Source organism: Mobula birostris, chromosome 6 (assembly GCF_030028105.1).
Source record: "Mobula birostris isolate sMobBir1 chromosome 6, sMobBir1.hap1, whole genome shotgun sequence".
Lineage (NCBI taxonomy): Eukaryota > Metazoa > Chordata > Chondrichthyes > Myliobatiformes > Myliobatidae > Mobula > Mobula birostris.
The window spans coordinates 140468757-140495527 of record NC_092375.1 but is presented as its reverse complement, the minus strand read 5'-3'; the positions used below and the strand labels follow the sequence as shown (position 1 = coordinate 140495527).

At 42.9% G+C, this 26771-nt stretch overlaps 1 long non-coding RNA gene across 1 annotated transcript in view; it reads right to left on the bottom strand.

Moving 5' to 3' along the window:
* Positions 1 to 2208: 2208 nt before the first annotated feature.
* The window catches only part of LOC140198587 (uncharacterized), a 97967-nt gene continuing 73404 nt past the window's right edge, over positions 2209 to 26771 (bottom strand). Inside the window, exon 5 of the long non-coding RNA XR_011886207.1 lies at positions 2209 to 2424. This is a non-coding gene — a long non-coding RNA (uncharacterized lncRNA). The remainder of the gene's footprint in view (positions 2425 to 26771) is intronic.

Below are 26771 nucleotides of genomic sequence, written 5' to 3'. Positions count from 1 at the left end.
GTTCAACGTTCGAAGTAACTTTATTATCAAAGTACGTATATGTCACCATATACTACCCTATGATTCATTTTCTTGCAGGCATTCACAGTAAAACAAAGGCGTACAATAGAATCAATGAAAAACTGTTCACAAAGACTGACAAGCAACTAATGTGCAAAAGAAGACAAACTGCAAACAGAAAACAACAACAAACAAATAAATGAATAAATACTACTGAGAACATGAGTTGTAAAGTCCTATGAAACTAATTCTACAGGTTCTGGAATCAGTTCATTCACTTCATTGTTGTGGTAAGAGAAGTTATCCGTGCTGGTTCAGGAGCCTGAAGGTTGAAGGATAATAACTGGGTCTGGACTTGGTCATGTGTGACCTAAGGCTCCTGTAACTCTTTCCCAATGCTAGAAGTGAGAGGGGAGCATGGCCTGGATGGTGGGTGCCCTTGATGATGGATATTGCTTTCTTGTAACTGTGCTTTTTGTAGATATGGCTTTGGAGCTATCATAAGTATAAAGTAACATTTACATCCTTCTATATAGATGGTACACATCGCAGTCTCTGTGCACAGTAATGGAGGGAACCAACGGCTTGGGTGGTGGGCAAAGTGCCAACCAAACAGCTTGGTCCTCCATGGTGTTGGGCATGTTACAAGTTGTTGGAGCTGCACTCATCCAGGCAAGACGGGAGAATTCCATTGAACTGCTGACCTGTGATTTGTCGATGGTGAGATATACCAATTTGATCAGATTTTCCTTCGTCTTACTGCATGAGGAACATGTCTGGAAGGTTTTCTCAGAAATTCATCAATTAGTCCCTCCTGATAATTGGTAATGCTCTTCAACTGAAAGCAACCATGTGATGAATGAGAATAAAGTTCAAACAAGCACAGATTTTTAAAGAGAGGCGGAGAGCTGGGACTAGTCTTTCAACCATCAGCCAAAGCATTGTGGAAAGTCACTAAAAAAAACAGTCTCAAGGTTGCAGTATTCAGAGACAGAATTTCCCTCAAGTCTTCCAGCTCTGTCTATTGTTCCCTTACTTTTTACTTGATTTCACTGAAGTGTTCCCAAAAGCTCAGGAGGTGTGTTCTAGTGTGACTTTGGGTGTGTGTACCATTTGAGAACTGATCATGTGACCAACTGCTCTCTATGTAAGAGTTGTTAAAATGTTAATATTGAAAATGCTCAATCCAGTTTGCCTATCTCTCTCTCTCTTTTCCCCCATTCTCTCTCTCTCTCGTCTCTCTCATTCACTCTCTCTCTCCCTTCTGTTTCTCTCTCTGCCACTCTCTTAAGCAGTTCAGTAATCTGAGAATCAGAAAAGTTGCATTCCAATAGCTCAGACAGATGATTCACACAACAAAGGGGGAAAAAAACTCAGCTATTCCTGCTTGTATGTACATGAACTGTATCATCAAGAATCTAAGTTAAAAGAAACAGTTAATGAACAGAGGCATAATATTCTAGGGCTTGAAAACAGTTACTGTAGCATGAAAGAAGTATTCATAACCCATGTAGTGACACAATTGCAAGTTGCTGTACAATAGGCTTATCAATCAAGTAGATCAGGCAACACTGCCTCACTGTCTTCCAATTCACACACCCATTCAATGAACTATAAAAGCAGCTAGAAATAATTTCTTTATCTAACATGTCAAACGCAAGTTTTTCAAAACTGAATCTGCAATGCAAAAGTCAGCTTGTGTTGAAATTACTGCACAAAAGGAACATTCTTCAAATAATCCAACCACAACGGTTCACATTTTATCAATCAAGAAATTTTGGTTCATTGTGCATTGAGATCTCTGGATCCCTTACAAGAGACATATATACATTATCCAACCTTCCAAAGAGAAATTGGAGTACTGTTCGAAAGGATTCAGGTAAACCTGTGCTTGTACCTGCAGGAAGCTGTTTTACTCATCCTCTGTCTGACCCATTCTCAAAAGGCCACATATCCACCACACAGAAATGATCATCCTTTTTATCATCTCCAATTAATAGCAGCAGCAGTACACCCACAATCATTTATTGACATCTGTGTGTAACTCTCAGTTGGGCTAGCGGCTTAATATAGGGGATAATAATCCCCAGCCCAGCCAAACTTCAGAAATCTCGTTTGGGTGGATGTTGCGCGATGTGTCCCCTGCTACAAATCAGTACCAATAAATAGCAGACAGTGCACAATATGAGATTAAACGATTGAGCTTTATCATTTTTAATTTGACTATATGGTTAGTAAAGAAACAAAGAAAAGAAAAGGGCCCATTCTCAGTAAAGGGCGCAAACGTTGGAGCTCGCTGATAAGGCCATTCATCCACCATCGACCTCCTCCGATCGTCGCTGACCTTTGGACCCTCGCTTCAAGTCCACTCTGTCTGGCGGTCTACCAACTCTCTCCATTCCTGTTTTCTCTCCCCATCTCTCCCTGGAAAAAGACCACAAAATCACTGCTCCCAGACACACAAGAAAGAACAACATCCTGCTCATTGGCTAACATACCCTGTTATCTCTAGTCATAACCCAAACATTGCTGCTGCAGAGAAAGCATTACCTTAGCAGTGAAACATTACCGAGAGGCCATTACATTAGCAGTGAAACCTTACAGTGTGTTACATGAGAACCACCTCCTTGATAAATGCAGACCTTCCTCGTGATGCCAAAGGAACAAAGAAATAAATGCATTATTGGTAGTAGTCACCCTCACGAGTTGGATCCTTGTGCTTTAATTTCATGAAAACATCCTTTGGTTTTCCACTGATTTTTCATCTTTGCTGATACCCTCTTTGTATGTATAGACAATCCTCTCAAAACCTTTTGCGAGCTCTCTGTGTAATAAGGCATTTCCTGTCTCATGTTAACACATGAGAAGCTAAGGAAAGGAGTCTTTTCCTGTAGGTATTCCATGTTCTTAGTTACTGTGATAACCTCAGTATTCTTCCAATTTAAACAAAAACATGTGTCAAAGCAGCAACTTATCAAGTCTGTGGTGAATAGTAAGAGCAATTAGTTTCCGACCCTGCTGAACAGATTCCAAAGAAACAATGACACACCTCTCCTTTGGGGACAATAAGCCACGGCTGATGACTTGTAGTTATTATATACAACCTGTTGCTGGATTGAGATGTTGGATAACATATTAATAATGAAGAGATTTTGCATTTGACTAGGGCTGTGTTACTTCGGTTTAATTGGAAAGCAATAGGTAAATGGAAAACATGAATATATGAAATGTGCTTGTTCAATTAACTCTATCCTTTCTGAACTTATCACTTTAAGCTGACCCACAGTTTAGGAGGGGGTCTTGACAGGGTGGATATGGGGAAGTTGATTCTTCTAGCAGGGCAATCTGGAAATAAAAGGCCATGGTTTAAAAAATAAGGTGACTGCCCATTGACATACAAGTAATGCAAAGTTCAGAGAGGTAAAAGTCTTTGGAATTGTCTTCTTGAAAGGGCAGTGGAAGCAGAGTCTTTGAATATCTTTATGGCCAAGGTAGAGCCCGAATTGAAAGGTTATCATGGGTAGGTTGAAAGGTGGAGCCAGAGATCCTATTAGATCAGCTAAGGTTTTAAATGGTGGAGCAGGCCTGAGGAGCTGAATCATCTATTCCTATTCCTAATTACACTCATTATATTCACTTACTTGTGCTTATCCTAAGTCATTAAACTAGGGAAAGTATTGGGCACTAGTGAAGCAGATTACTGTGCAAATACCTTGGTGTTCATGTGCTAAGCACAACACCTTTGGCTTGAAATTACTATCTTGGAATTTGTCAGTTCACTTCACCAGAAGCTACCAGGATCTGGGAGACAAGAATAATAATAAGGTAGATTTTATATCATTTATTTACTTATTGAGATACAGGGTGCAATAGGCCCTTCTCGCCCTTTGAGCCGAGACAGAGAGCAACCCTAGTCTAATCTTGGGAAAATCTACAATGGGCAATTAAGCTGCCAACCGGAACATCTTTGGACTGTGAGAGGAAACTGAATCACCCAGAGGAAACCCTCGTGATCATGGGGAGTATGTACAAACTCCTTACAGAGGGCAGTGGGAATTGAACCTCGGGTCACTGGTCCTGTAAAGCGTTGTGCTAACTACTACACTACTGCCTCGGAACTTCTAACATATAGTAATAAGGAATAGATTGATTTGTCACATGTACATCAAGACATTTAGTGAAATGCATCATTTGCATCAAATCAAATCAGTGAGGATTGTGCTGGGCAGGCTTCCACCGCCAACATAACGTGCCCAGAACTTAATATCGCTAACCAGTGTGTGAGGGGAAACGGGAGTACCCAGCGGAAACTCACATGGTCACAGGAAGATTGTACAGACTTCTTAAGGACAGCAGCAGGAACTGAACTACAATCGCTGGCTCTGTACCATACTGCTCTTTTTTCATATAGGATAATTGGGATAAAAAGAGCAAACAGTATGGATATTGAGACTGTGGAGAGGAAGGAAAACCAGGCAGAGGTGATAATGGTGAAGGTCAGTTTTTGTCATGGTCTCTGAGGACAAAAAAAACTTGAGCTCCTATGGAAGAATGAAGAGTTAATCTCAAATTACTCATAATTTGATGCAAGTGCTGTAAACAGGCTCTTAGGAAAACAAAGGAGCAGGAGAGTGAAAACAAATTAAAAATCAAGGAGAAATGGTAATCCACATTTTCTGCATTTAATTCAAAATGGGAAACGTTATTCAAAGGACTAGTTTGGGTTCAAGTGAGGGGGCTGATGGGGATGAGAATGAGGATGGTTGGTTTGGAAAGCTTCCAGATGACCAGCCTGTAATGACAAAAAGCCTGACGAACCAGTGGGAACTGTTATTTGGGTACTACGGTGAATGGCAGCCAGAGCACTGCAGGATGAGGGGGTATGGTGTATGCTTAGCGATGCCTCAGGAAGGGGCAAAACTGGGGGGAGTTTGGAACTGAGGACAAGGTCCATGATAAAACTACTTTGGGAAATGGTACGTATATGTGAAATAGGAATGTTTCATCAACTGTGCCAGGCACAGTGGTAACTACTTCCTGAAACAGAAGGAATTGTTTAATGGTGAAAACCTCAACAACATACACTTTGTGGCCACTTTATTAATAAACAGAGTGTATGTTACTTGTCTTCCACTTTTGTAGCCCATCCACTTCGAGGTTTGACATGTTCTGTGTTCAGAGATGTGCTTCTGCACACCACTGTTGTAACACATGGTTAGTTGAACTCTGGCCATTCTCCGCTGATCTCAAATCATTAACAAAGCATTTTTGCCCACAGAACTGACACTCACAGGATGTTTTTTTGGTTTTTACCTTTGCCACATGGACAAAGACACCAGAGAGAAATCATGGTTGATATGAAGCAGTTTCTTTATTCGACAAAATGAGACAGAGCAGTCATCATATTGAGATCCCTTTCAGAGGAAAGATATTTGCTTGGCCCAACACTACACAACATTTTAGATGTTAAAGACCAAAAGACAATTCAGGGCAATTCCATATTTACAAACACAAGAATATCTGCAGATGCTGGAAATCAAGCAACATAGACAAAATGCTGGAGGAACTCAGCAGGCCAGACAGCATCTATGGAAAAAAGTAACAGTCAACTTTTCATTCCGAGACCCTTCATCATAGATGCTGTCTGGCCTGCTGTGTTCCTCCTCCATATTGACAATGCTTCCTTTGAACTACATACCATCCTCACACTTTCCTCTTTGCACCCATACTACAGACACCCAAATTATGAACTTAAATCAGCATTGTCTGGTCTTCCAATTAACTGTGGTTCATGGTTCTTAGGGACACATTGTTCAGAGCTGCATTTCAGACTTAATTCACGGTTGATATTTGGATCTAAAGACTCATGAAGTCAGTTGCTGAAGTTGGTTGCTATGCGTGCTAACCCCAAAAAAACACTCTAACTTTACACCATTCTCAGTAAACTATAAAGACTGTTGTACATGAAAATTCCAGCAGATTAGCAGTTTTTGAGTTACTCAAACTACCCCATATGGCACTAACAATCATTCCATGGTCAAAGTCACTTAGATCACATCTTTTCCCCATTCTGGTGTTGGGTTTGGACAACAACTGAGCCTCCTGACTATGTCGGCATGCTTTTATGCATTGAGTTGCAGCCACATGATTGGCTGATCAGATATTTGCATTAATGAGCAGGTGTACGGGTGTACCTAATAAAGTGGCCACTGAGTGTATGATCTCCTGCTGGATGAGTGCAAATTTGAATCAGAATCAGAATCAGGTTTAATATCACTGGCATATGTTGTGAAATTTGTTGTCTTTGAGGCAGCAGTACAATGCAGTACATAATAAATAATAGAGAAAAAATTGTGAATTACAGGAAGTATATATATTAAATAGTTAAATTAAGTAATGCAAAAATAAAGAATGGCACCTATATTACAATTGTTCTCTAATTCATTGTTCTGTGTAACAGGAGACTCTGTAGATTAAAGTTTACAGTATTGTATTAGAGTGAATTAGTTATTTATTTAATTAGTGTAACTGCGCAGAGTAGGCCATTCTGGCCTCCTGAGTCATGCTGCCCCAGCAATCCCTGAAGACTCCGATGAACCCTAACCTAATCAGGGGACAATTTACCATGACCAATTAACCTACCCAGTGCATCTTTGGACTGAGGGAAGGAGCCAGAGGATGTGGGGAAAACACATGCATTCCGCAGGGAGGACACACAGAGACTCCTTACAGACAGTGCCAGAGGTGAAATCCGAACTCTGACACCCTGAGCTGTAATAGCGTCACGGTAACTGTTACACAACTGTGGCACCCATTAACATTGCATTGTACCAAATTATATGAGAACTTTATCTAACTGGAACAATGAAAGCATTGAATGAGTTGTTATCAGCTTTGAAATGAGTAGATCTATGTTGTTCCTGCTGTGAAGTTGATGGTTAGAGGCATTGTTCAGATTTCGCAATTTTGAATAGCTCTGACATGCACTTATCCATTCTGCTTCCTCTTCTGATTACAAAAACATCATGCAGTTCTTTGAAAAAGAGCAGCATGAATACACAACAACTTTCATCCAATTAACAGGAATGGTTTCTTAATAAACAACTTTTAGAGGGAGTAACTTTTTTGCTGGCCACAGCTTACTCCAGCCCCTATGCAATCTTGCATTACCTTCCTGATCATGTCCATTACCAGTAGTAATGCAATTGCTGGAGTCAAGTATCATCTTCTCCTAAGGGGTCTTCAAGTAGCTATAGAGGCCGATTTGGGATCCACATATTCTGGAGCAGTGTGGGCAAAAGTGGCCATACTTCTTCCATTTCGGTTGTCCTTCATAAACCCAACATCTTTACTCCTAAGCTCGTCCAGACCTCACAATACTGCCCCCTTCACCACCTGCTGATCGCCATGGGATTTAATCTGGGATGTTAGGGTGGATTCCCTTAATGGGGAACACTTGTGTGTGGCTTTGTTTAACAGAGGGAGGTTGAAACACGTGCAGCCATCACATGGTCCTTGACAGATCGGGGCCAGAGTCCAGTGGCATGGAGTGCAAGACCACTGTGGACCCTTCACTGGTGCAGCCTTCCTCTGCTTTCACTACCATTGTCATGATGAAGTGTCACCCAGGAGGGGCAAACGTGAATCTGTCTGTTTGGGAGCCGGGGTTGGGCAGGAAGTGACATCGGAAATGTGACACAAGTCGTATTGTGGAATTCCACAACGGCATCCCCAAGGGTCGGTGCTGGCTCCAGCCTTGTTCAATCTGTACCTCAGTGACCTCCCTGACACCAAATCTGCTACATTTGGATATGCTGATGATGGGCCATAGTCTTCAAATTCATCGATGTCAAATACACTGAAAAAAACCTTACCCAAAATACCAACTCCCGATCTATCTACTTCTCAAATATGAATGTCAACAAAACAGTAAATTCCATACTTCATCTGGACAACTGATCAATCAAACTTAAGCTTAATATCAAACTGAATGACAAACGGCTACCCAACGATCCACACCCATAATACTTAAGAGTCACACCAGATCGAACTCTCTCATACAAGATCCACCTTCAAAGTGTTGCAAAGAAACTAAAATCCAGAATGGCCATGATAAGGAAGATGGCAGGAACCAAATGGGGTGCTAACCAATCAGTCCTGTGAACATCCAGACTAGCAATATGTTTCTCAGTCACCGAATATTGCGCACCCACCTGTGAGAGAAGTGCTCACACAAACATCATCAATACACAGCTTCATACTTTATGAGAATCATTTCAGGAGCTCTAAAATCCACACTCGTCCAATGGTTCCCAACGATGAGCAGAATAGCACCCTGGGAGATCTGTAGTTGAGCAGCTACAGCAAAATTCTACAAGCATATCCAAAATATGCACAATAACATTCCAGTTCATAAACTCATCGAAAATTCTCCCCCAGCTTCCCAATTCAAATCCCAGAAACCTTTCTACAACTTGAAAAACCTCAACTCCTATGACAAACACAATAAGTGGAGCCAATACTGGCACACCAACATGACCCTGCCCCACCCCCACAAAGGAGATAAAATGGACGACCCCATCTCGCTCCTCCTAGGCTTTACTACTGTTACCAGAAAAAGCTGGACAGCCGCAAATAGACTCAGAAGTCGACATGCCAAAACAGTGCAACTACTACACCGATGGGGTACCCGGCAAACCCCAGCTTGCCCCAGGTGTCCCCCAACCTAGGATGTCCTCCACCTGGTCCAAACTTGCCCTCTCACCAAGATCTGAGGCGGCTTTGCCACGGTCCATCGATGCGGCCACAAATTGGAGTAGGAGCTTGACAAAAAACAGTTTAGAAGTGTGAATGAACAAACTGCTGCCATACGAAACAACAACAAGCTGCCATCGTGATGTGTCTTCACTTTTGGCCAGCTACACTCGAGGTCTTGATTGGATTGCTCTCTGTCTGGAAACTCTCCTTTGTCATTACCACCATGGGAGACCAACCAGGAGCTAGGTGCCCCTACCAAAAGCTAAACTCCTGAAGGCATGACTCTCAAGGTCTCAGGAACTCAAAAGCCTCTCCACCACAACAAAGTTGCGATCCTCAAATAACTGCAGGGTCCTACTGACCATACACACTATCTGCAGTATACTTTGGAGACCACCCATCCCTATACCAATGGTCACCATCCCTGCACTATAGTGATCACAACATTCATTCCATATGTTATTCTCATATGAATTACATCCATTCACTGCTCCCCTTGACTGGTCCCATTCCATGTACAACACTCAGGACTAACACCAGCCATCCCTTGCATTAAATTCATGATAATTTCACCCAAGCAACTGCAGCATCTGCAGAGACCATGCATCATTGTAACTGCATCCATTCCTTACATGTTATTTGTGACTGCACCCGTTTGCTGCACCGGTAACAGCACCTTTCCTTGAAGTGTTCGCCCAGCTGTACTCACCAGAGACAGAGAGAGAGGACAAGGGGTTAAGTCAAACACTGCCAATACCTAAATCAACCTGCTGGAGCACGACTTGAACCAAATACCTGGAAGCCCAAGTCAAGAATGCAATCAGCTAAGCAAAAAGACATGCTTGAAAGAGAGCAAAATATTGCAAACAAGGAAGGAAGGCATAAATAGAATAACAACCATTAACCCACTGTAACATCGGAAACTAATCAGTGAAAATAAATCTGTTTATCATGTATAAAATTATAAGGGACATTGACAGAACCTTTTTATCAAGGGAGTCGAGAACTCGAGGGCACAGAGAGGGAGGAAAATTTAACAGGGATCTGAGGACATGATTTTTTACACAGAGGTTGGTGGTTATCTGAAACAAGCTGCCCAGTGAGGTACTGGGGGCAGATAACACTAGCTAAGTGGCATTTAGACAAGAAAATGAATAGGAAAGGTGTAGATGAATATGGGCCTAATATGGACAAATGGACCTAATGTAGATACGCATCATGGTTGACATGAACATGGAGAGTCATTGGGACCTCGACTGTGTTGTACATTTCGATAATTCAATTATTATTCAATCTTAGAATATTTTGCCTGCATTATCCATACTCAAAATCTTAAGGGCTCATCCAGCTGATCACTGCTATTCACACAAATTAATAAAATCATACTAATTCATGCAGTATAATATGACTATTGATTTTGTACTACTGGTTTTTATTTTTATGCATTTTCTTTACAGATTTTCCTACTTGTAACTTTTTTGATGGTTTATGTCATCGTTAATTAAGGTACAGAGGATTCTAGTTAATCGGGACAACTCTTAAAGAACAAAAATGAATTGAGAAAAAAACCAGGATCGTCTACGTTTATTTGGGACACTCTGCTACAGGAGACTGTTGCTGAACAGTTTCTAACCAACAACACTCGTGTGCACTTGTGTGGCTGTTAGACACACAAATAATGCCTGGGGTGAACAGTTTTTAAACAGCATCAGTTCAGTGTGTTTGTGTTCAAAAAGCTGGGACTTTTGTCACTGATATTTGGTGAGAAATAAGCAGTAAGACAATTCAGAACTGTTTTACTTGCTGCGGCTTCAAGTGTTCAGACTTGGAGATGCCAGAAATGACTGAGAGTGAAAATAGAACGATTTCTCTCATTCAGCGACTTAATTTACAGTCTATCAAAAGAACACAGTGTACACTGGATGAATTCCTCTATCGATAAATATTAGGAACAAGTACACAGCTCTATAATACTGTAGTAGCATTGACAGTGTTCTAATTTGTTCATTTAAATACATACTGTGTGTCTCATTTAAATAAGCCAGAATATACTCATCCTGATTTGTCCTAATTAATCCACTGTATTAGCAATGCCATGAACTTCCCAAGGCATTAAAAGATGGCTTTAAGAAATGTGAGGTTAAAGGAAATGATTGTCTGGAGAAGGGTTTTGTATACAACTTACACTTGGCTGTTCAATGATATAAAATAGCACATTCTCCATCTCCCAGACTTTGGTCACATCCAGACCAAACAATATGGTCAGAAGTTTTCTCCCTGCTCTGGCAGGAGAGTTCCTACATAATTGGATTTGGGCAGTCTGAACATGAATTCTAATGGGTAGACAGTCACAGAGAGAAGAAAAAACTTTATAAATTGGCAGTATCTTTGAAGAAGAAATAGAGAGGGCAGGGTTGTGAGAAATGGAAATGTAGCTATTCAGGTTAAGAACTCTGGTAAGATATGTGAAGACTGCTGCACTTGACTTGAGTGTGCTGAATGTCACACCTAGATTTCAAAAGTAAGAATCTCAGTACCAACTCCAAACCAGGAATATATAAAGTCAGTCATGCCACAAGAGGTCACACATTGCAACGGCTTGTAGTGCTGCTGCCTCACAGTGCCAGGAACCCAGGTTCAACTCTGACCATGGGTGCTGTCTACACTTTCATCCTGTGACTGCATGGGTTTCACCTGGGGGTCCCAGTTTCCTCAACTATCCCAAAGACATGCAGGTGGATTGTTTAATTAGCTTTGTAGATCTCCTCCTGTGTGTGGCCGAGTGAGAGAAACTTGCAAGAGTCAATGAGAATGTGTAGAGAATAAACAAGGATTCATACATGATTAGTATACATGGGTGGTTGGTGGCCAGCATGGACTCATCAGGCCCAAGGGCTTGTTTCTATGCTGTATGACGCTGTGACTAGAACTAAAGATGAGGACATCACTAATGAATGAGGATGTTAAAGGTTATGTAACATGTGTGACATAGAGATGAAGCAAGTGGTGGGGAGGATGGGACAGAATAAAACCCAGGGATTTAAGCTTCACTTATTCCATATATTTCAGTAAAACGACCCGTTAAGCTCAATGTCACAATTCATAATCCACAGACATGCCAGTGTACACTATTTTCTGGTTAATCCCAGCAGGTATAAATCTTCAATTGCCTGATGTTCCAGAAAACTGATGAGCCTTTTCCTTAGATTATTCCACACAGATATTGGGGGAAAAGTAATTGTAACTAGATTCCAAGACAGAATTAGGGCTTATTATCAATGATATATCGAGAAATGTGTGGTTTTGTGTCATAAGGGAGGCGCTGGCGGCAGACCCAAGTGCAAAACACAGACACTGAAGTACTAGGAACAGGAAAGGACTAGAGACTAGAGTTAGGGATATGACTGGATGCAGACTAGGAGCTGGGACAAGAACACAGACTTGGGCTAGAACATTGGCTAGGCAAGCCGGACCAGGACAAGGAATTGGGAACTAGGAGCCTGGGTTTGGACTCCGAGCCAGAGACTGGTCAAGGACCCAGAACCTGGGTCTTGAATCAGGCTCAGACTCCGGAACTAGGTGAAGACATGACGTGGTCTTGGGAGACAGGACTAGGTGAGGCTACAGGACTGAACAAGAGAATCCTGGGCAAGACGAGGAAACTCCAGCACAGGACGAGAACACAAAGCCTTGACTTGGTACTCACAAACAGCCAAGCCTTGGATTTGGGATGACAGGAACCTCAGAACCTTGGATTTGGGATGACAAGAATGTCAGAATCTTGGACTTGGGATGACAGGAACTTCAGAACACAGAGCCTTGGTCTTAGGGAGGACAGGAACACAGAGCCTTGGACTTGAGAGACAGGAACACAGGGACATGGAACACAGAGCCGGAACCCCACCTTGGGAACAGGACTTGGGACCAGGGCTCTACACAGAATGATGAACACGACGAAACAGTTCATAACACTAGGTAGCGGCAAACAGCCAGACCTACCTAGCGAAGGCATGGACGCAGAGACGGTTCCCAACACTAGGTAGTGGCAAACAGTCGGACCTACCTAGCACAGGCGTGGACACAGAGACGGTTCCTAACACTAGGTAGCGGCAAACGGTCGGACCTACCTAGTGAAGGCGTGGATGCAGAGACAGTTCCCAACATTAGGTAGCGGCAAACAGCCGGACCTACCTAGCAAAGGCGTGGACACAGAGACGGTTCCCAACACTAGGTAACGGCAAACAGCCAGACCTACCTAGCTAAGGCGTGGACACAGAGACAGTTCCAACTCAATGATAGACTTTTCCTTATCTTGATGCAGCAAGGCTCTGGTCTCACTCTGGTGGCAGAACATGACAAGGTTGCAGGCAAGGCTTCAGAAGGAAGGGGAAGGGAAGGGAACAGTTCAGACTCAGGGTAATGGCAAAGACAGCCTGGCTTACCCAACAGAGGCAAGGACAGGAAGGGACAGATCCAACCACAGGGTAACAGCAAAGACGGCCTGACTTAAACCACAGAGATGAAGATGGGATACTGACAAGACAAACCAGCAGCCACACTCGAACCCAGGGCCACATATTCCCAGCCCCAAGATGAGCATCAGGTGCCTATGATTAAGCCCAACTGAAATAAGGGACAGCCGGAAGACCCGGAGTCCGGAGTCCATGGACCAGTCCATGAACCGGAATGCGAACTTCACGGACTGGACCATGACATTTTGTGGCAGTAATACAGTGAAAGACTGTTGTATTAGATTTTATAAAACATTGGATGAATGTCTGGAGGGTCAAAATGACAATTTAACTCTTTCTGTACTCTTAACATATGGGATCTGTAGAGTAAACAGTGTTAATGTCTGTAGCAATCTTGCTGATAGTAGCTGGATTCTTTCTTTGTCTTTGGCATCATTGAAATGTGAATGTCTGTCAATCGGTTTGATAGTTGGCTTGTCACTCATGTATATGGAAACATTAATGTACTTTTGTAAGTCCAAAGGAATGTTGTGTGCTGCGAGAAAAGAGGAGTGATCATTACAATGTCTAATTGATTTATAAGGGTATGCTGAACACTACGTTAATGGACACAGGATATGTTTGAAGAAGAGGCTGTGTTGAGACAAAAGATCGAAGAGTTTGGTCTGTCTGCCTTGTGAAGCTTGTGAATACATTATGCTGTCTTTCCTGACTTTGTTGGACTTCAACCAAGTGTGAGAAATCACTATCAGTGTCTAGGACCCAGGGGTAGTTTCACAAGCAAGTCACAATTTGGAATTCCTCTGACAACAGCAATAATCAGGTGGTAACTAAGAATCATGAGCCCTGAAATCTTTGTTCCTTGCAGAAATCTTTGTGACTTGCTACGTAGTATTTTGTGAGGTTTATTTGTGATTTCTATTTTATGATAATAGAATAGGTTTAAGCGACTTCGTCAAGTCAAGTCAAGTCAAGTCGCTTTTATTGTCATTTCAACCATAACTGCTGGTACAGTACACAGTTAAAAATGAAACAGCATTCCTCCAGGACCATGGTGCTCCCTGAAACAACACAAAACTACACTAGACTATGTGAAGCAACGTAGTCTACGCTTGTATGCTTGTTACCACATCTCCTGGACACTCAAATTGTTGGAACTGATTAATCCAGCCCATTATGTTTGGTGCAGTGAGCAGCGTCCAGGAAAATGTGAAGGTCGACAAACAAGTCGAGCAAAATCATACCTGAGACTTACCAGGTCCCTGGATGGGTGAGGGTTTGGATCGTTGGCTAATATTCTTAGTAAATAGAGTCTTCCCAAATGTTAGGAGAGGTATGTGTTGCATTGTCTGACAATAAGCTTCCATCTCTAGTATCATAATGCCTAAGACAGATTCTCTGCCTCAAGAAGGGTGTATTTTTCTTTTATAACATCATGGTGGCAGTTGATAACGAAACAGCTGAGCTCTCTGAGGAAAATGAGCAACTACAGCGCAAGTTGGCCTCTTTGAGTTCTCAGAATACTATTTTAAGTGACACACTGTGGGCGGCAGGAGCACGATAAACACTTTGAGCCAAAAATGACTGCTGTGGCTGACAGGGATGATTGGTATGATGATGATTCAGACGGGGACAAAAACAATGTAACTGAGTCTTGCCCCCTCTCTCAAGTTAAAAAGAAACATGGAACTGATGAAAAAAAATCAAGCTACAGCGGCTGTTCTTGTTACACAGAGACCACAATCCATAATTACACTACCACTGAGTTACAGGATTTAGCACAGAGGCTGTGTCAGCAGCTCTCCTGGCACACCCATCTATGGGATTCAAGAGCCTCCCAACTGCTTCTAGTTATGAATGAGTTAATTATGTCGGGAGGACAAGATGGCAACGCGACACAGCTCACAGCAGCCACTCCGGTGGTGATGTCTGTTATTTGTCAAGTAGGGTGCTGTGCACAATCCTGATTTGATGGAGACAGATGTGAGAGCACAGAGGAACATCTGGTGAAGCTTCTGAAATGCCTGCTTTGCTGCTGCTACTACTGTGTGGTCTAGAATCTCCGGAGGAGAAGGCCCCGAGTCCTCGGCTTTGCTTGTTGCCCGGCGGCCAGGGCAGGGTCAACGTGCTCGACAGAGGATGGTGCTTGGAGAGGCTGTGTCGGCGGGGCTGGTCAAAGGCTCGAAGTTTTCGGATGGACTCAGAGTCGGCTGTGGTCAGGTGCTTCCAATGGTGCTGCATCGGCAAGTTTGCGGCGCTTGGAGGTTCATGGCAGGGAGAGTTTCTCCCTTCTGCCGCCTGCGTGAGATGATCAGTCTATTGGGACTTTGAGACTTTTTCTTACCGTGCCCATGGTCTGCTCTTTATCAAATTAAGGTATTTCTTTGCACTGTTGTAACTATATGTTATAATTATGTGGTGTTATTAGTCTTAGTCTTGGTTTGTCCTGTGTTTTCTTGTGATATCATTCTGGAGGAACGTTGTATTATTTTTTAACGCATGCATTTCTAAATGACAATAAACGAGGACTGAGTGTCCTCATAATCTAATCTAATCTAATTCAGTGAGGGTCATTAATGACAGACCCATTGGTCCTGGCTGTATTGTAGGCTGGTCAGGTTGACAGAGCTGAACGCTCTCTGTGGGCGGTGGTGATGTGAGTTGTCCGTGCTCACGACCCTGCCCCTTTAAATTTAAACCTCCCTGCAGACTATTTCACTCCTCCATGATATGGCAAAACAATCTGCCATTTCTCATAATATGCCTTTAATGGCCATGAGACCGTTCCCATTTCACTTGGTGTGCGTACCCGTGCGCTGAGGCTCTGACTGTTGAAGAGACTAGCAGTCTATTGGTCCAACATGAAGAGTCAGAGATAGATTAAGAATAGGTGCAGGTTAAGGCTGCTTTTAAATTCCAGCAGCAGGAACAATCTGAGCGCACGTTGACAGGAACTAGGAATGCCCAAAAGCAGCCAATGACCGTGCCTTGGCAGCTGGTATCAAAGAGCCCCCCTTCCAGTCTTAGTAGAAAGGAAATGGTTCTGTCCCTGCTGAAGGTGGGACTGAACAAGGAAAAAAATTGATGGCATCCCTACTGTCATTCTTTATACGTTAGACCATGAGCATTGTAACCCAAGTGAGTTGCATTCTATAGTCCAGACAAAGGGACCAGTCATCCTTTCAACCCCCATTCTGGAACGTAATGTTAATCATAAAAAACAGGCCAGTCCCCCATTGTATCCAGACTGGGATGAATTGGACTCTGGATGGCAGGTAACTCAGCTTGTCACTTGGGGTATGGCCAGAGCATGGGACAGCAACTTATATTCCTGGTGTCCCAGAGGGAGACGTAAGGCCATACATGCCTATTACCATTTGGTGGTCACATGGTAATAAGCAGCACTGAATCATCTTGATGGACACTGGGACTGAGGTCACCTTATTACATGGGAATCCAGATCTATATACAGGGGATGAGTGTACATTCAGAGATATGGGGGGTCGGTTATGGATCCACATCTATATACAGGGGATGAATGTGAATTCAGGGATATGAGGGGCTGATTATGGATCCACATCTATATACAGGGGAGTGAATATGTATTCAGGGATATACTTTATACTTCATACTTTATACTTTATTGTCACCAAACAATTGGTACTAGAACGTACAATCATCACAGTGATATTTGATTCTGTGCTTCACACTCCCTGGATTACAAATATTAATAGTAAAAACTATTTAAAATAGTCAAAATTAGTAAATATTAAAAATTTAAATTATAAATCATAAATAGAAAATAGAAAAATGGAAAGTAAGGTAGTGCAAAAAAACCGAGAGGCAGGTCCGGATATTTGGAGGGTACGGCCCAGAACGGGGTCAGGATTCGTTCAGCAGTCTTATCACACTTGGAAAGAAGTTGTTCCCAAATCTGGCTGTATGAGTCTTCAAGCTCCTGAGCCTTCTACTGGAGGGAAGAGGGACGAAAAGTGTGTTGGCCGGGTGGGTCGTGTCCTTGATTATCCTGGCAGCACTGCTCCAACAGCGTGCGGTGTAAAGTGAGTCCACGGACGGGAGATTGGTTTGTGTGATGTGCTGCGCCGTGTTCACGATCTTCTGCAGCTTCTTTCGGTCTTGGACAGGACAACTTCCATACCAGGTTGTGAGGCACCCTAGAAGAATGCTTTCTACAGTGCATCTATAAAAGTTAGTGAGGGTTTTAGGGGACAGGCCAAATTTCCTTAGTTTTCTCGGAAGTAAAGGCGCTGGTGGGCCTTCTTGGCAGTGAACTCTGCTTGGTTGGACCAAGTGAGGTCATTTGTGATATTGACCCCGAGGAACTTAAAGCTTTTGACCTGTTCCACGTGCGCACCACCAATGTAAATTGGGTCCTGCAGTCCACTACTCCTTCTGAAGTCAACAACCAATTCCTTCGTCTTGCTGACGTTGAGGGATAGGTTATTGTCTTCGCACCATGCCACCAGGTTCTTAATTTCCTCTCTGTACTCAAACTCATCATTACCCGAGAAACGGCCTACAATTGTTGTGTCATCAGCAAACTTATATATTGAGTTTGATGGAAACTTGGCTACACAATCATGGGTGTACAGTGAGTACAGTAGGGGGCTGAGTACACAGTCTTGTGGGGCATCGGTGCTCAGAGTGATTGTAGAGGAGAGCTTGTCCCCTATTTTTACAGCCTGGGTCCTGTCTGTGAGGAAGTTGAAGATCCAGCTGCAGATCTGAGTGCTAAGGCCCAGGTTCCGGAGCTCAGGAATCAGTTTATTTGGAATGATGGTATTAAAGGCAGAGCTGTAGTCAATGAAAAGGAGCCTTACGTATGCGTCTTTATTCTCCAGGTGTTCTAAGGAGGAATGTAGGACCAAAGAGATGGCATCTGCCGTTGACCTGTTGCTCCGGTAGGTGGATTGCAAAGCCTTATCCTCAGGCCCGATTTCCAAGGTTGGCGGCAGAGGCCTCACTTCCGGCAACAGTGGATGGCCACCAATGGGGAACAGACTTATCCTGTCTCCTTGTCAAAACAGCCTCCCCTTTGATCTGCAAGTTCCTGTTAAAGATGATGTGGCTGTCTGGAGCCTTCGGCAGAAGCATGGAGGAAGGAATATGAATTTGTGTTTCTGGTCCCTAAAGCTTCCTGATGTTGCCACCAGACTCACTGCATTTGACGAACAACATCTTGTCCAATAGAGACTAAAATGCAGACGAGGAATTCCCTCGTCTGGCCCTACCCTTACCTTCCCATTATAGGATGGGTGCTCTCTGACACGCTCACCCTTAAGGCAGGGCATGTACTACAAAGTTCAATTGTCATGTTGAAGCGTTATATTTCTGAGCCGGCATCAAAGGGACCAGACAGAATTAATATAGTGCATGAACTGGTTGCTGAGTCCCCTCAGGCTATGTCACCCATGCCTGAAGCTACTCCAGTCGAAGTCTCAACTGTTGCATGGGGTGTTCCCTTTGATCTTCTGACTCCTGCTCAGCATCAGCACTCCTGGTTCACTGACAGCTCTGCGATATGGAAGAATGGTTGTCATTGTGGGAAGACTGCTGCCTTTAACCTTCTCACCCCAACAAGGTCTGAAGAAGGAAGTCTCTGATAGGTTGAATCAATATGCAAAGCTCGTAGCATTGCATAATGTCATTATGTGTGAAAATGCAAAAAGCCCATATATATATAATGACTCTTGGGCTGTTGTAAATGGTTTTGTTCTGTGGTTGCCCCTGTGGAAACAGCAGTCTTAAACAGTTATGGGGCGTCCCTTATGGGAAACGGAGTTACGGAAGGACATTTGGAGCTAATCATCGCACACTACCATCACAGTTTACCCTATCGGCACCCATTGGAAAGGTGATTTGCCGATGACAAGATTTAACAACATTGCTGACAAACTTGTTTAGGTTGACACGCTGACATCTAACCCAAGCCTCAAATACCATTATTGCCACTTGCTCAGCGGGCCCATGAGTCTCCGGGTCATTTGGGGGCACAGGGTACAGTGGAGTGGCCTAGGCAGCAGGGATTATCCCTTCCCACCAATATAGTTTATACAGCAGTAGAGAATTGTGGGTTATGTTTAGAAATTAAGGACCAACAGCTTTTAAAATGACACTTGGCTGCCATTTGCCATAGGCATGCCACCGCTGAGACTTGGGAAATAGATTATGTCATTCCACTTACTTTATAGAAGTAGTTCCAGTTCTTCCTCACTATGGTGAACACTTATTCTGTCTGGTCTTTTGATGACAATCTCTACTGTTAAAGCTGGTAACCTTTGGGGATTAGAACCTCCAGTTTCCGCATACGCTGATCCCCTTGAAATCCAATCCTATAATGATTCACACTTTTCTGTTTATAAGGTACCTTTGAACCTTTGAACAGGAGTGGGCTGTCTCGAACGGTGTATAATGGGTCTTTCATGTTCCCTATTATCTTCAGGCCAGAGGTCTGACTGAATGAATGAATGGCTTATTAGAAAAGCAAATTTGTTAGCTTACTGCTGCCTCTGCTTTAGCTGCATGATTATTTGTTCTTCCCTATGCTTTGCATCATTTGAACAAACACTTTTGGAAAGGAGAAGCTCCATTTTTGTTAATGAGAGGACTATATATTCCTTTTGTTCTTGATGGCACAACTGAACACACTGATAAAGAGCTAATTCAGTTCTGCAAGGGGGGGCTGGTAGTATAAAGTATTTGTGACATACCCATCTCTTCCTCTCCAATGGAGGGTGAAATTATAGCCGGCAGACAAAGAAATACATACTGGGTGATGGTACGAGGACAGACCTAAACTGTATGTGTGGATAAGGGTAAACTGACTCAGGTAAAATGAAAACATTTTGAACTATCTCTTCACTTTGGTTATTAAAGGTTCCTGCCACAATGTTGCTTTGTTCTGTTTTAAAGCTTGCCTTATGCTTTGTTGGATGTCAAACTTCTGTTGAGATCCGACAAGCCACTGATAAGCTTCCGATTTGTGAAAATGATATGATGGTTTTGGGATTTATCAAATGATTTATTTGATATGTATTAACTGGGGGCCCATAAGTGTGAGAGAATGTTGTAAACCCAGGGTGACTGGCTTTATATGACATTTTTTTCTGAGAGACTAATGAAGTGCGAAATTGATTGTAACTTGACTCTTGCATCCCTGGACATAATGGAGTGTTTGTAAATCTTCGTCGACTGCACCTCTTCCGAGAGATGCTGCCTGGCCTGCTGCGTTCACCAGCAACTTTGATGTGTGTTGCTTGAATTTCCAGCATCTGCAGAATTCCTCGTGTTTGTGTTTGTAAATCCTACTCATTCTTTTGAATTGTCAACAAGATGTCATTAACACTCCCTCTTCCTCCTTAGGAATGAGGACATACAGTATATTTTAATGTAAATGTTGGGGTTAATCCTTGGAGCTACATAATTTCTCATATTTCAACCATGATAATATTAGTTTTAATGATCCAAAGGATATTAATATGTAATCTTTGTTTTAAGCAGAAGGAAGATCTCTATGTGTCTCTGGCCTAAACAGGTATTCAAAGGGATGCATCAGGATGGCATGAACGTGGAGGGTCATTGGGACCGCTTCTAAATAGGTTCAGTCAAGTGCACTTTTATGGCAGTTAGACAATGCACGGAACTTAGAGCAAACAGTTTTCAAATAGTCAGTTGAGTGTGCTTGTGTTCAAAAAGCAGTTATTTTTGTCACTGATAGTTGGTGAGAAATAAGCAGTACGACAATTCAGTACTGTTTTGCTCACTGCGGTTTCAAGCATTCAGACTTGGAGATGCCAGAAATGACCAGAAGTGAAAATAAAACGATTTCACTACATTAACAAGTTATGTATGAAGCATGAAGAATTTGAAGGAATTGACAATCGTCTTGAATGTTACAATGAAAATATTTGGACGATGCAGTTGTTGAAAGCATTGTATGAAGGTAGTCCATTATCTGTCCTCAGAGTCTACTATATGCTGATTTTGTTCATTTACTGTCAATCACAAGAACACAGCAGTGTACACTGGATGAATTCTTCCATCAATAAATATTAGGAACTAATACAGTTTTATAGTAGTGTAGTACTATTGGCAGTGTTCTAATTTGTTCTGTATTTCATTTACATACATACTGTGTTACTCAGTTAAATGGTAGTTTGACTTTTCAAAACCTTTTGAACTATTTCCATGAAAACTTAGCTAACTGGGACAGCCACTTAATTGAGCAAAAATGTACTGGTCCCAATGTGTCCCAATTAACCAGAATCCACTGTATTAGCAATGCCATGTACTTCCCAAGGCATTATGTGATGGATTTTAAAATGTGAGGTTAAAAGAAATTATTGTCTGTCTGGAGAAGGATTTTGTATACAACTTATGCTTGGCTGGTCAGTGATGTAAATTAGCACATTCTCCATTCTTGAGACCTCTGTTCACATCCAGACCATACAATAAGGCTAGAAGTTTTCTCCCCGTTCTGGCAGCAGAGTATCTACATAATTGGATTTGGGCGGCCTGAACGTGAATTCTAATGGGTACACGTTCACAGGAAGAAAAACAATTATAAATTGGCAGTATCTTTACAGAAATAATAGAAAGAGCAGGGTTGTGAGAAATGGAAATGTAGCTATTCTGCTGAAGAACTCTGGTAAGATATGTGAAGGCTGTCGCACTTGATCTGAGGGTGCTGAATGTCACACCTAGATTTTAAAATTAAGAGTCTGAGTACCAACACAAAATCAGGAGTATGTAAAGTAAGTCGTACACAACAGATCACACAATGGAACAGCTTGTAGTGCTGCTGCCTCACAGTGCCAGGAACCCAGGTTCAATTCTGACCATGGGAATTATTTGCATGGAAGCTACACATTCTCCCTGTGGCTGCACCTGGGTGCAAACAGGAAGAAGCTGTTCCTGAAACATTTAGTGTTGGACCTCAGGCTCCTGTACCTCATTACTACCATTGGCAAGGAGAAGAAGGCATGTCCCAAATGGTGAAGTCCCTTAAAGATGGACGCTGCTTTCTTGGGGCATTGTTTTTTGAGGATGTTGTCGATGACAGAGAAATTTGTGTGTATGATAAAGCTGGTTGAGCCTAAAACCCTCTGCAGCTTCTTTCAATCCTGCGCTTTGGTGTCTCCATACCAGGCGTGATGCAATTAGTCGGAATGCTCTCTATAGTAGAAATTTGTTAGAATCTTTGGTATCATACCAAATCTCTCAAACTCCTATTGAAGTGGAGCCACTAGCATGCCTTCTTTATGATTGCATCAATGTGTTGTGATCAGGCCAGATCCTCCAAAATTCCTGCAAATATCAGGCTGCATCAGTAGAGGGAGAAAAAATAATAATGATTCAGACTAAAGACCTTTCATCTGCTGTTGGGACTCCGTGTTGAAGCACAGTCAATCCGGGGCATCTTTTCCAATAACAAGCATACTTGTGGATTTTCTTTTTAGCCAGAGGACATCTCACCAGACACATAGTGCTGTCGTTGCCAGTGTAATGCCCTGCTTCATATTTTTTACTGTTATGCTGTATGTATTTCATTTTGTGCCGCTCTGTAAGAGCTGCTTGTTCTGCTTTCAGCCTGTTTGGGTTATTGCTGAAGATAATGAATGATGTAGAATGTGTGCCATCCAACTAGCAGGAGGTTTTTCTTAGTGAGGGACAATAAGGTTGGCCTTGGGTTTTTGTTCGAGAGGAGATGAAGGGAGGAGATGCTGGGGAGAACTGGTCATAGCATATGGTCATAGCAGTGGGAGACCCGTTTGTTCGAGATGGATTGTGAGCGATGTTTGGAAGGTGGTGTGTGCTTTCACGTTGACCGAGGACCCAGTGCATGAGTGACAGGGAAGTTCAAGATGAGCTCCAATGCGTGCACATTTGACTGTTTAATTAGAATGGGCCTTTTTTTCTTGTTATTCTTCACCTACCCTTCAGTTAAGATTCATAAATATAATTCCTTTAATTGTATACAGTGTACTGCTTGTTATTCCATGGCATTAATTTGTAACAGGGCAGCAAATGACACAACATCCACACAAAGTGAGGTTTGTGGTGGGATCCAGTGCGCCTCACTCTCTAAAGTTTGGCAGGGTTGGAGGTTGTCTTCCCCAGACTTACGCAGCTGAGGAGACCAGGATGTTTCATCAGTCTTCTGAAAGTAGAAAGAAATTAAACATGCAAAGAGCATGCAGAAATTGTCCTTTTAGCCTCGCAACTGTACAAGCTCATGGCCAATCTCCCACTTCAATGCTGCTTTTTTCTTTACTCTTCGATCTCTTAATTCCATCAACATGCAAACAGAAAACTATAAAATACAGTTCTGAACCTCCACAGCCCTCAGGGTAGTCAAAGATCCATCACCTTCCTCATTGCAGTCTCAGATAGCCCACTCCTTATTCTGAGACTCCAACACTTTGTTCTTCTCGGTCAAGAGAAACACCCTCCTTGCATCTATTGCGCTGAGTCCGCCAAGAATTTCATGCATCTTCTGCTGGAGGGCAGGCCATCACCATGGTAATAATTTAATCAGATCATTCCCAGGCAATTTGTCATGTTGCTACAATGCTGCACATTGTTTCTCATAAGGGTGCATGCTGTGTTTCTAGCTCCTGCTGATTACTGTACCCTGATATGAAGAAATTGCAAGTGACATTTAATGCTGCAATAGATAAGTGAATGCAAACCATGAGAATAATAACAAGATAAAAAACATTGATTAAAGACTGAAGGGATCTTTTGGTTAAATAGACAAATCTGCCAATTCAAATTACATACCTGTGCATTTAAACAGCGAATTTAAATGAGACTGATTTTTCTTAATATAATCATCAGATTATTTCATAACTAGCCACAGGACATTTTGAGACTATGCTGATATTGATGAAAATTCCAAAATTGCATGCTCTTTCCAATTCTTGGATTGAACAGTGTCCTTCAAGGACAGGGTATCATTGAAGTGCTAGATTCAAATGCATTTATTTTTCACATGAATGTCCCTTGAACTCCGGATTCTCCAATAACCAGAACCCCAAACTCTAGGCCTCAAACTCTCAACTTGCCAGCTCACATACTGTACTTGGGGGATCACTGGCCTTCGTGATCTTTCCTGCACGGAACTCAGATCCCAGAAACCTTCGAGGACTCATTGGCTCAGGGTGGAGGAGGTAACCTGTAGCCCTCGTCCTCGGTGGTCTGCCAGCCCAACATAATCTTAATTAGTAGAAAGCATCTCTAAATTACTTCTCTTCTCGGGACAGGGAAGGAGAAGAGGAAGAAGCTTGCTGTTATGTATTAAGTCTTCTTTTACCCCATACCTTCTACAGGAAATGCAGAAAACCCCATCTCTATTCCCCAGACTCTGTTCTCCTGGAGATTTTATCTCACTTTCTTGGTCAATGACCCGACACAGCTGTGACACTCCCCACTTTATGACTCTTGGTCTTCAAATGGCTAGACTTATAAATAACCTCCTGACCTCTTCATCCCAGTGAGGCAGAGGTTTCTGTAATTGAAGAGAGTGAAGGGTGTGTGTGTGTGTGTGTGTGTGTGTGTGTGTGTGTGTAGGAATGTGTGTGGAGGAATGGGGGTATGGTGTGGACAGTGAAGAGAGTGGGGGGGTGGGTGTGGGGATTGAAAAAGGAGGAAGATGTGGGTGAGGGGGAGTAAAGAGAGGGAGGTATAAACAAGCAGAATATGCTTACTTAAAGGAAGTTGTCCGTCAACATGAGCACATGATACAGAAGCAACAGGAAACCGCTGACCATCTGCTCACCACTCTCATTACAGCATTACAGCAACCCCATGCCAGTCAACCTCCTCCCTCAGAGCCCCAAATTCCAGTGCTCGAACACTTCAACAGATCCTCAACCCAATGCCGCAATTTCCTCTCCCTGTGCGTCTTCCATTTCAATCTCCAGACATGTTTGCATGTTACAGATGGAGCCAAGGTTGCTTTCGCCATTTCTTTCTTGATTGGGGAAGCTCTGATGTGGGCTGCAGCTAACTGGGAGAATAATACCCCGATTTCCAACCAATATGAAGATATCACCACTGAGATGTACCTGGTTTTCAATCCACCACCGTGGATTGGATGCTTCGCCTGCACTGAGGATCACGCTCAGCACTGGATTACACCCTGGAATTTAGGACCCTCATAGTGAAGTGCAGATGGAAGGTGGAAGCACTGCTGGTCCATTATCATCACAAACTCTCAGAGAACTTGAAAGGTGAGCTGCCTACCAAGGAGATGCCCACAAACCTCAATTGCCTCATCACACTGGCCCTCCGAATTGACAAGCAACTTATAAAACGAAACTTGAAATCATCAGTCAGAATCCCAGTTCTGTTCCCAGAACCACTTCAAGTTGCAAGACCCTCAGTCACTGCCTCCAGAACTCAGGTAGCTAGGGAATTCTTCCTTAAGCCTGAACATTTGTGGAGAGACAACTGTTGTGCTTACTATGGGCCCTCTGATCACCGACACGTTAAATACCCACTGTGTCAGGATGCTCTCAATTGTGCTCCTATAGAAAGTTCTTAGCATCTGGGGGCCCATACCAAACTTCTTCAACCACCTGAGGTGGAAGAGGTGCTGTTGTGGTTTTTACACCACACAGCTTGGTATGTACAGACCACATGAGATCCTTGGTGATGTTTATGCCAAGGAACTTAAAGCTGTTCACCCTCTCGACCCTAGATCCATTGATGGTAATAGGGGCTAGCCTGTCTTTATTCCTCTTGTAGTCCACAACCAGCTTCTTTGTTTTTCCAACATTGAGGAAGAGGTTGTTTTCTTGACAGCATTGCAACTGTACAGGGTACTGGTGAGGCAGCACCTGGAGTACTTCATGCAGTTCTGGTCTCCGTACTTGAGGAAGGATATACTGGCTTTGGAGGCAGTGCAGAGAAGGTTCACTAGGTTGATTCCAGGGATGAGGGGGTTAGACTCTGAGGAGAGATTAAGTTGCCTGGGACTATACTTGCTGGAATTCAGAAGAATGAGGTGAGATCTTATAGAAGCATATAATATTATGAATGGGATAGATAAGATAGAGGCAGGAAAGTTGTTTCCAATGATAGGTGAGACTAGAACTAGGGGACATGGTCTGAAGATTCAGAAGAGTAGATTTAGGACGGAGATGAGGAGGAACTGCTTTTCCCAGAGACTGGTGAATCTATGGAATTCTCTGCCCAATGAAGCAGTGGAGGTTACCTCAGTAAATATATTTACAACAAGGATGGATAGATTTTGGGGAAAAGGTGGGTAGGTGGAGATGAGTCCATGGCAAGGTCAGCCATGATCTTATTGAATGGTGGAGCAGGCTCAACAGGCCAGATAGCCTACTCTTGCTCCCATTTCTTATGTTCTTATGGGTTTGTCTACCTCAATGACACCCTCACTTTCTCCAAGGGCCCAAAGACCATGCCTGTCATGTCCGTTCAGTCCTTCAGTATCTCCTTGAAAAAACAACTGTGCTGCAAGTTAGAGAAATGCTAGTTCCTCACCGTAGTTAT